Source organism: Mauremys mutica, chromosome 13, assembly GCF_020497125.1.
Source record: "Mauremys mutica isolate MM-2020 ecotype Southern chromosome 13, ASM2049712v1, whole genome shotgun sequence".
Taxonomy (NCBI): Eukaryota; Metazoa; Chordata; order Testudines; family Geoemydidae; genus Mauremys; species Mauremys mutica.
In genome coordinates this window covers 50464219-50475593 of record NC_059084.1, presented here as the reverse complement: position 1 = coordinate 50475593, position 11375 = coordinate 50464219, and the positions used below count along the sequence as shown (strand labels likewise).

The 11375-nt window shown below is 48.5% G+C and overlaps 1 pseudogene; it reads left to right on the top strand.

Annotated features, from left to right (window-relative positions):
- Window positions 1-1280: 1280 nt before the first annotated feature.
- LOC123347599 lies at window positions 1281-10465 on the top strand (annotated as a pseudogene).
- The last annotated feature ends 910 nt before the right edge of the window (window positions 10466-11375 follow it).

Below are 11375 nucleotides of genomic sequence, written 5' to 3'. Positions count from 1 at the left end.
CAGTCCTAGAATCTATCTATCTATCCCCATACACCCCCTCTATCTATCTATCTATCCTCACCCAGGGCCGCCCAGAGGATTCCGGGGGCCCGGGGTCTTCGGCGGCAGGGGGGGGCCCTTCCGTTCCGGGACCCGCCGCCAAAGTGCCCCGAAGACCCACGGCGGGGACCCCCCCGCCGCCGAATTACCGCCGAGCCAGGCCCGCCGCTGAAGCGCAGCCCGGTCTTCGGCGGTAATTCGGCGGAGGGGGGCCCCCGCCGCGGGTCTTCGGGGCACTTCGGCGGCGGGTCCCGGAATGGAAGGGCCCCCCGCCGCCGAATTACCGCCGAGACCGGGCTGCAGTTCGGCGGCAGGTCCCGCTCCGTCTTCGGCGGTAATTCGCCAGTGGGGGGTCCTTCCGCCCCGGAGCGGAAGGACCCCCCGCCAGTGAAGACCGGGAGCAGAAGAAGCTCCTGCGCCCGGCCCCGCAAGAGTTTTCCGGGCCCCCCGGAGCGAGTGACGGACCCCGCTCCAGGGGCCCCGAAAAACTCTGGTGGGGGCCCCTGTGGGACTCGGGGCCTGGGGCAAATTGCCCCTCTTGCCCCCCCCCCTGGGCGGCCCTGTCCTCACCCACCCCATCCATCCATCCATCCATCCATCTATTTATCCCCATACACCCCATCTATCTATCTATCTATCTAACAAATATCTCCCCACCCCACCCTCTTTCTTTCAACTCATGGTCACAGTGCTCCGACCACAGACTGAGGAAAGTGTTTCTTCTATTTACACGTGTCCTCACAAATTAATAAACAAATGTCCCGGTTAAATTCTGCCCTGCCTGTGACCTTGCATCTCCCCCTATAGAGACACACTGTCTTGTCTACAGTTTTCCATTTATTCCCCATCTTTGATAATTTTACTTCTCTCAACCCAGGAAACTCAGGTTTGGTTCAAATTATTTGTCATTTTTACAATTTCCCAAGGTAAATTTTAGCCTCCTTAAAAATCATAGGGTGTAACAACAGTTCCAAGGCCTGCAGCTTTAATTCCGACCTCGTCTGATAAGAGCATAATTGTTCACACTTCTCTGTTCCCGGTAATCACAGATTGTTTAATTTCGATCTGTCCTGCTCTCTAGTCAAATACTCTTCTCTCACATAACAAGAGCAAAAGCCCACTAAAGACCATGGAAATATCTCCCGTCACCACGGTCGATTTCAAAGCAATCCCTAGTAGTTAATGACCGGCTATGTGACGCCACTGACATCATCTCCTTATTTCTCCAGATATGAAAGCACATGTTCCAGGCGCTGCACAAGCACAGTAAGGAGTAAGAGGAGACGCCTGTAGGTGACTCAAGTAAAGTAATTCAGATCATTAAGGGAAGGAATGTGTGTCTCTTATAGAGAGGGGAATATGCAAATAAAGCTGGCAGGTTCCTGTTTAAATCTCTCCCTCGGTCTCCCAAGGCTGCACCCGAAGAGACAATCCGCAGCTCCCCTGTGCATTTGCCCTCCAACATCAGGGAAAATGAAACTTTTGGTCTATTTAGTTTTCATTGTTGCAGCTTTGCAAGGTATTTCCTAACGCAAACCGCTGGAGAAGCAGACGGATATTAGCCATTTCCATACTAATGTTTTTACTGCTGGTGGAGCTGGTGGAGTCCGGACGGGATGTGAAAAAGCCCAGATACTCTCTCCGCCTCTCCTGCAAAGCCTCCGGGTTCGACTTCAGCAGCACCTACACGAGCTGGGTCTGCCAGGCTCCTGGGAAGGGGCTAGAATGGGTCGCTACTATATACACCGATGGGAGTAGTACACACTATCTTGATTCCATCAAAGGCCGATTCACCATCTCCAGGGATGATCCCAAGAGTGAGCTGTATCTGCAACTGACCGGCCTGAAGCCCGAGGACACTGCCCGCTATTACTGTGCGAGACACAGTGGTATGTCTACACTATGGGATTATTCCGATTTTACAGAAACCGGTTTTTTAAAACAGATTGTATAAAGTCGAGTGCATGCGGCCAAACTTAGCACATTAATTCGGCGGTGTGCGTCCATGTACCGAGGCCAGCGTCGATTTCCGGAGCGTTGCACTGTGGGTAGCTATCCTATAGCTATCTCATAATTCCCGCAGTCTCCCCCGCCCATTGGAATTCTGGGTTCAGATCCCAGTTCCTGATGGGGGAAAAAACATTGCTGCTAGTGCTTCTGGGTACAGACTCACCCCTCCCTCCGTTTCACGCCTTTTTTCCTAGGTGAACTGTGCAGACGCCATTCCACGGCAAGCATGGACCCTGCTGAGCTCAAGACAGCAATCATGGACATTTTAAACACCTTGCGCATTCTCATGCAGTCAATGCTGAACCAGGACTTGCAAAGCCAAGAAAGGAGGCGGCGGCTATGGCAGAGTGGCGACGAGAGTGATGAGGACATAGACACACAATTCTGTCAAACTGCGGGCCCCTGCGCTTTGGAGATCCTGCTGGTAATGGGGCAGGTTCTAGCCATTGAACGCCAATTTTGGGCCCGGGAAACAAGCACAGACTGGTGGGACCGCATAGTGTTGCAGGTTTGGGATGATTCCAAGTGGCTCTGAAACTTTCGCATGTGTAAGGGCACTTTCTTGGAACTTTGTGACTTGCTTTCCCCTGCTCTGAAGCGCCAGAATACCAACATGAGATCAGCCCTCACAATGGAGAAGCGAGCGGCAATAGCCGTCTGGAAGCTTGCAACGCCAGACAGCTACCGGTCAGTTGGGAATCAATTTGGAGTGGGCAAATCTACTGTGGGGGCTGCTGTGATGCAAGTAGCCAAAGCAATCACTAAGCTGCTGCTACGAAAGGTTGTGACTCTGGGAAATGTGCAGGTCATAGTGGATGGCTTTGCTGCAATGGGCTTCCCTAACTGGGTGGGGGGGCGATAGATTGAACTCATATCCCTATCTTGGCACTGGAGCACCAGGGTACCCACTACATAAACCGCAAGGGGTACTTTTCCATGGTGCTGCAAGCACTGATGGATCACAACGTGCTAATAAGCACACAGAAAAAGCCTTCAGACAACTTCTGGGGGTGATAAAGATGAGAAGACTGGATCTGAAAAGTCTTAGCCAAATTCTCTTCTCGGTTACACTATCCTAAATCCGGAACCCATCCCCGGCACTAAATTGAACTATTCAAGATTTCTAGTGACTAAATCAGAGCAGCCTGACCTAACATGAAGTGATCTGTGCAACCCGTTTAGAGAGCTGGTCGGCTGCCTTTACCTACCCGTTACTGCGCGGTGCATTGCGGGCAGGGGCGGCTCTAGAAAAGAGGCTGCCCCAAGCAGCGCGGTGTGCTGCGCCGCCCTTCCCCGGTCCCGCGGCGGGTCCCCTCTTCCCGTGGCTCCGGTTGAGCTCCCGCAGGCATGCCTGCGGCAAGTCCACCGGAGCCAAATGCCACCCCCCAGGGAAAGGGCCGCCCCACGCGCTTGCTTGGCGCGCTGGGGTCTGGAGCCGGCCCTGATTGCGGGGGTCCGTAGATCACTTTCCCATAGTGCTCAGCACTAAACAGAGACTCAGCACAGCTGGGAATTTATTTCCAGTTATGCCCCTTATTTCCTGGCTGGTCTAAGGCCAATCTCTTCACTGCCACGTGCCTCAGTTTCCTCTCGGGCAAAAAGTGGGGATAATGCCTCTTATCTCCTTTGTAGAGTGTTCAGAAATGTCTGGAGGAAAACCACTGTACAGGAAATAGGGTTTACTATCATCCTCCGTACTGGGATTGTCTCTCGCAGCTCATGCAGAAATGATATTGAGTCCCTGACAGGCTGAGGTTCATGACCTTAGTAGCATTCGGGAAAATCCTTTATTCCCTAATCCCGTAAATAGTTTCACTATGATCAGTCAGATTTGGTATTTTATCCATACCTGGGAATCTGACAGGAGTGTCCTACTAATCTCATTCCTCTGAGATTTCTCTGCTTCAGTCACAGCTGCTGATCCTCTGAGGGAAGCACCCTCTTCATCGTAATTAGCTCTGTTCTAGTGATAAATCCATTGCCTCTGGTGAAGACATTTTCAATTGGCTTTTCAAGAAACAACTAACAATTTGCTGCCTGAGGGTTATGAACACAGGGCCTGACACAGCTCGCCTTGCACTCAACAGGAGGGTTTCCGTGGGATTGGGAAGGGTTTTGCGTCAGGCTCTGAAAGAATGTGAGACACTTTCCTTAAACTAGACATTTCTTGCCCAAGTTAATCATTGCACCCAGCCAGCTGTTTTCTCATGGGAATGAATAGCCATCCCCTGGCTCTGTGCAGTTACCAGCCAGTCCCCAGAGCAATTTCTCCTCTAACTCCAACTTGGACACCTGACCAAAAGAGCCAACGGGAAGGCTAGAATTTTTTGAAATTGGGAAAGAAACTTTCCCTTTGTAAGTTGTTCTCTCTGGGCTGCAGGGACATGGAGCAGGAATGTTGTGTAAGGTTTGACTCAGGTAGTGATCGGGAATGTTTAGATAGACGCCATCAGGTTTATCTCTTTCTTTGGGCTTGTGGAGCTCCTCTGTGCTAACCCCAGATGCATTTGTTTGCTTGTAACCTTTAAGCTGAACCCCCAAGAAAGCTATTTGGGGAATTGCTCTTTTAAAATCTAGCAAAAGCTTAAGTTCCAGATTATTTTCTTGTGTTTTGTTTTTAATAAACTTCACCTTTTTAAAGAACGGGATTTGGATTTTTATGTCCTAAGAGGTTTGTACAAATGCCGTTTGATTAGCTGGTGGCAACAGTTAATGTCCTTTGTTTTCTCTCTCAGCTCTTGGGGTGTGTGTGAAGGGGCTGGAGGGTACCCCACCAGAAGGAATTCCCAAGTGCTCCTTCCTGGGTCCAAGGTTGTGTTGTTTGTTTGTTTGTTTGTTTGTTTGTTTTGGGGGGGGGGTTGCAATTTGGTGGTGTCAGTGTTTACCAAGCCAAGGTCACAGAAGAGCTGTAACATTGGGAGTTTAATACAAGCTTGGAGTAGCAAGTATTATTTTTTATAATTAACTGCACCCAGATGAGGCAGGAAAGTCCCGTTATCCCCATTTCACAGCCTGAGAACTGAGGCGCACCTATGGGAGTTGGGCGCTTCGGTGCATTAGAAAATCTCTCTGATGCATCAATACCTGGAACAATCCGGATCCCAGTGACTTGCCCCGGGAGACACAGGAAGTCTGTGACAGAGCAGTACACACCCCAGGGCAGGCGGAGTCCCAGGTGAGCCCCGACCCATGAGGGACCCTTCCTCGCTTCCTTGTGCTTCTCTGGTCTCCAGGCAGGTGAATTGGGCTCTTTCAGCGCGGAGGTTTTATGTGTCACAAGGAGCGGGATATGCAAACGAGGGTGGTGGGTTCCTGTTTAAATCTGAGCCTCTCTCTGCCCAGGCTGCACCCGGACACACAATCCGCAGCTCCTGGGTCTGCGCAGTGACCTGCCAATCAATCCCCTGAGAACTTTCCATTACAGCACCAGGGACAATGAGACTTTGGCTCCTCTTAGTTTTCGCTGCTGCGGCTTTGGAAGGTATTTCCTCCCCAGTCAACCCACATAAAGTCCAAGGGATTATTATATGGACGGTGCTGCAATGGGAGTGATTTATAACCTACCTTTACTCTGTGCTCTCAGGGGTTTTATTGGAAAAATGTGGCTCATTGTTCCCTTTTTGACTTAAATGCGCTCGTTCAATCCGCTGCTGCTTTTAGATTTTATTTACAAATTTTCCCTTCTCCCCCAGGGGCCCGCTCCCAGGTGGTTCTGACCCAGTCGGGGCCAGCGCTGAAGAAGCCCGGAGAGTCCCATACGCTGCAATGTGCCACCAGCGGGTTCGCTCTGAGCAGCACCTGGATGGGCTGGGTCAGACAGGAGCCGGGAAGGGGCTGGAGTGGCTGGTCAGCTACTATGGTCCCTCAAGCCTGGTCTACACTAGGCGTTTAAATCGGTTTTAGGAGCGTAAAACCGATTTAACGCCCAACCCGTCCACACCAAGAGGCCCTTAATATCGATATAAAGGGCTCTTTAAACCGGTTTCTGTACTCCTCCCTAACGAGAGGAGTAGCGCCAATATCGGTATTAACATATCGGATTAGGGTTAGTGTGGCCGCTGATCGACGGTATTGGCCTCCGGGAGCTATCCCACAGTGCACCACTGACCGCTCTGGACTGCAATCTGAACTCGGATGCAGTGGTCAGGTAGACAGGAAAAGCCCCGCGAACTTTTGAATATTTCCTGTTTGCCTAGCGTGGAGCTCCGATCAGCACGGGTGGCGATGCAGTCCGAAATCAAAATAAAAAAAGAGCTCCAGCATGGACCATGCGGACGTGATCGCTGTAAGGGCAGGCAAATCCGTTCTATCAGCGCTCCGTTATAGAAGATGAAATTCAGAATCATTTTTAAAAATTCTCCAGACAGAACCCAGAAGTTCCAAGGGGCGGGGGAGGCTGCGGGAACTATGGGATAGCTAGGGAATAGCTACCCACAGTGCAACGCTCCAGAAACCGACGCTAGCCTCGGACCGCGGACGCACACCACCGAATTAATGTGCTTAGTGTGGCCGCGCGCACTCGATTTTATAAAATCTGTTTTACAAAACCGGTTTATGCAAATTCGGAATAGTCCCGTAGTGTAGACGTACCCTTAGACAAGCACTACGCCTCCTCCATCCAGGGCCGATTCACGGCCTCCAAGGACAGCTCCAGCTTCTACCTGCAAATGACCGGCCTGAAGCCCGAGGACACCGCCGTGTGTTACTGCGCGAGAGACACAGCGAGGGGAAGCGAGTCTGAGCTCAGACAAAAACCTTCCTGGCAGCTGCAGAGGAAGTTCTCCGCCTGGGGGCGCTAGCGCGCCGCAGACTGCACAGAACTCGGTCATGGGCGCATAGCAGAGAAAGGGGCCGGGGAAGGAATGTCGGTCCCTGGATTATAAATAGTTGAGGGTAAAGGGCATTTCTAAGTGAGTTTTAAAGAGTCACCCTGGAGTTGCTCTGTACGTCAGACATTGCCCCGCTAAGAGCTCCTATGAGCCGTGTTCACACCTACACAGACACACAATCACAGAGACACATCATCACACCTACATAAACACGCAATCACAGACATACAATCATACAAGCACCCCCCCACACACACATCCACACCTTCAAGCACTTACACTAAGATACACAAACAAAAACACACATGCAGATACACACCCTGAAAAAGCCTTCTGACAATTTCTGAGTGTGTCAAAGGAGAAGAGACTGGATTTGAAAAGATTCAGCCAAATTCTGCTCTGAGTTACATTGGCCTAAATCCGGGGTCACTCCCCTAAACTAAACAGATTTATTCTAGATTTACACTCAGCAACTGACAACGGAATCAGACCTAACACGGAGTGGAAAATCGCCAGTTTACACAGCTGGTCTACTGCCTTTTCTACCCTTTACTGCACTGTGCATTGTAAGTGTCCATAGGGTAAGCACCAAATTGAGATTTAAAAGAGCTAAAATTTACTTCCAGTTCTGCTACTTATTTCCTGGGTGATCTTGGGTCAGTCACTTCACTGCCACGTGCTTCAGTTTCCTCATGTGAAATATCATTATAACTCTGCTCATCTGCTTTGTAAAGTGCTCTGAAATCTATGGCTATATAGGAGGCCTTCACAACATGCTCTGGCAAAGAGTTCCACAGGTTGACTGTGTTGTATGAAGAAATACGTCCTTTTGCTTGTTTTAAACATGCTGCCTATTCATTTCAATTGGTGACCTCTAGTTCTTGTGTTATGAGAAGTAGTAAACCGCATGTCCTTATCTACTTTCTCTACACCAGTCATGATTTTATAGACTTCAAACATATCTCCCCTTAGCCGTCTCTTTTCTAACCTGAAAAGTTCCAATTTTATTAATCTCTCCTCATACAGAAGCCGTTCCATAATCCAAGTAATTTTTGTTGCCCTTTTCTGAACCTTTTCCAATTCCAATATATTTTTTTGAGATGGGGAGACCACATCTGCACACAGTATTCAAGATATAGACGTGCCATGGATTTATGTAGAGGCAACATGATATTTTCTGTCCTATTTTCTATCCCTTTCTTAATTATTCCCAGCATTCTGTTTCTTTTTTGACTGCCGCTGCATATTGAGTGGATGTTTTCAGAGAACTATCCACAATGACTCCAAGATCTCTTTCTTGAATGGTAACAGCTAATTTAGACCCCATCATTTTGTATGTATAGTTGGGATTGTGCTTTCCAACATGCATTACTTTGAAGAAATCAACATTAAATTTCACCTGCCATTTTGTTGCCCAGTCACCCAGTTTTGAAATATCCCTTTGTAGTTCTTCACAGTCTGCCTGGGTTTTAACTATCTTTAGTTCCCCAGCAGATGTCATTTCTGAAATCCAGCCGATATAGATGGGGTCAAGAATCATGGGCTCCTGCAATCATGGAAAAGTAGGTGTGGAAAGGCCATCAAATCCATCCGCCCTTATTCACGGGGGACCAAGTCCACCTTTCCTAGAGAATGCTGAAGGATGCTGGGTCACGTCTCTCGAGCACTTCCTTTGGATTTCAAAGCCAACCTGCAATAATAATCCATATCACCCCCCGCATGATCCATTAACCCGTTACTATTAGCTCAGCATCTTATACATGAGCACTACAGGGAGAACTCAGGGAGAGGAATGGCGAGATTCAGTGAAACACACCACATAGCCTGGAAAAAGCAACCAGCGTGATTTGAGGTATACAACCGCCAAGTTGTTGGTTTTTTACCATGAAATAATCGAATAAAACAAGTCTTTACTGAATGACTGGTAGAAAGAAAGAAAGAAAGAAAGAAAGAAAGAAAGAAAGAAAGAAAGAAAGAAAGAAAGAAAGAAAGAAATTACGCTCCAACCATATCTGGAAAAAATATTTTGTATGGTAAGTGTCGTGTGTTTAATCAGTAGGGGGCACTGTCGCTACTGAGAAATGGACAAAGTAAAGAACCACCCGGATAGTAAATAGACCAATGTTCTCTCACAAGGGGTTTGGGAGCCAGACCATTGGCATGTCCCAGACTGAATTGTTTGGGTGCTCGGGTCTCTCGTACGTTTTCCTAAATTTCTTCGCCCTTCACTTTTGATCCTCCTCCACATTTGTCTAGAGCAAGTTACAAATGACAGCAGGTTGCCGGGTGCACATTCCTTACAGCTGTGCTCAGGGACATACACCGCGGGCATTTCTCTTCCTAGCAGTGGTAGTAGCTGCTTTTCATCCGATCTAAAAGCTCTTTTTAAGGAGAGGCAAGTATCATTAGCCCCATTTATTACAGATGGGGAAACTGAGGTACAAGGAGGAGACGGGACCTGCCCACTGTCACCCAGCAGACCAGGACGAAGCCAGGAACCGAATCCAACTCTCCTGATTCCCTACCTAATGCTCCATCCTAACAGACCGGACTGCTTCGCCTCGGTAGCATCGTCAGCATCACCATGGCCCGTGCTATGCTGAAGATCCTAATAGACATTTCTGGTAATGACAATAATTATAAATTGTGTCCCTATCGTTGACTCACCCATGTGTCCAGGCGTCTCATAATCATATACGGGTTAAAGATGTAGCACCTTACCAGGGGACTGACTCGCTTTGACTATGTATCTGTGCAGCGCCTGGCACAATGGGGCAGTGAACTTGCTTCCGGTTTCTAGGACACACCTAGATAATAATGTGTCTCACCCACACGAGCCATTAACTGATGACCACTAGGCAGGTGCCACATTTATGAGGACTACGGAGAGAACTAATTTACCCGAGCTTTGCATAAGAGGGCGGGGTAGGCAAATGAATATTTTGCTTCCTCTTAAGAATAGAATATTTCCGTTCTTTATTTCAGCGGTCCCTGCAGAAGTCAAATCTGTGTCACTCCCTTTGGCTCTTCGGCCTGTTCCTAGCTGATTTCCAGGAGGGAAAATGAAAACTTTGCTTCTCTCTCTCCTTCTCTTTGCTATTGCAGCATGTAAGTACGATAGGAGGGAGCAGTCTCCCCTCTCTACCGATCCCGCTGCCATCATCTCTCTGACTGAGATTTCTCCGTGCTCTTTGCAGGTGTCCGTTCCCAGGTTACACTGCTGCAGACCGGAGCAGCCCAGGTGAAGCCCTCACAGACCCTGAGACTGACCTGCTCCGTGTCTGGATTCTCTCTCACTGAGTACGGGGATAGAGTGAGCTGGGTTCGACAGCCCCCGGGGAAAGGCCTGGAGTGGTTGTGCCTTGTTGATTGGGAGGATGACAAATATTACCAGGAGTCTCTGAAAAACCGACTGACCATCTCGAGGGACACCTCTAAAAGCGAGGTGTATTTGGAAATGAGAGGCATGGAAGCCGGAGACAGCGGCACCTATTACTGCGCCAGAGATACACAGTGACACAGAGCAAAGCAGGGACTCGTACAAAAAGGGGAAGCGGATTCTGAGCAGCGCAGTGAGGCCAGATTAACTCAGAGCAACGAGGTTCCCCCAACTAAACTCCCTGTAAATGGAAAGAAAATGCAGGACAGGCGAAAACGGAAACAGAGTGGTCAAAAACAGCTTCTTAATTTTTTCTCTCTCAACATGATACTGCAGAAAGAGGAATCGCGAGATTCAGTGACACACTCCAGATCCCCTGGACAAAAAGCAACCCGCTTAATTAAACATATATGACTTCCAAGCGTTTCACCATTAAATATGTGAATACATCCAGTCGTTATCAAATGGCAAAGAGAGAGAGAGAGAGAGAGAGAAAGGGGGGGTGTCTATCCATAAATATGTATCTTCGATAGATAGATAGATAGATAGATACTGGAATAATGTTTTAGTTGTTTTGTAAAATGCCTAGTATAGTTCTGGATGTTGTATCTGTAGGAGGAAAACAAACAGCAAGAAAAATGACAAAGAAGAAAAGGAAAAGGATCAAGGATGCAAAGTGGGCCCAGAATATTGACGAAAACAGTAACAAGAAAGACATTTATTCTTACTGTGACTGTGAAAGATAATTGGTAGACTGAAACCAGAAACCAAATGTGTAATTTAAACTCAAATATACAAATAATAATAATAATAAAATAAAAAATCTTAATCTCCGGACATGAGCCCGTGTGAATGTTTCACAAAAGGGCTGATGACCGTAAGGCCAGCAGGGTGATAACCTGATAGGTAGCGGGGCTGATTCATGAAACATCTGTCAGAAGGGGAGAGGGAATATCCACCTATTCTAGTGAAGTTACTGGGCTGTGAAGGCAGCAAAGGTAACTCTGCCAGGCGGGGCCCAGATCCAAAGCCCATTTCAGTCAGTGAAGCTCGGCGTTCTGCTCGCCAGGCTGAGAATCCTGCCTGGAGAACGAAACTCTTTAGCGCCTGGAATTGCA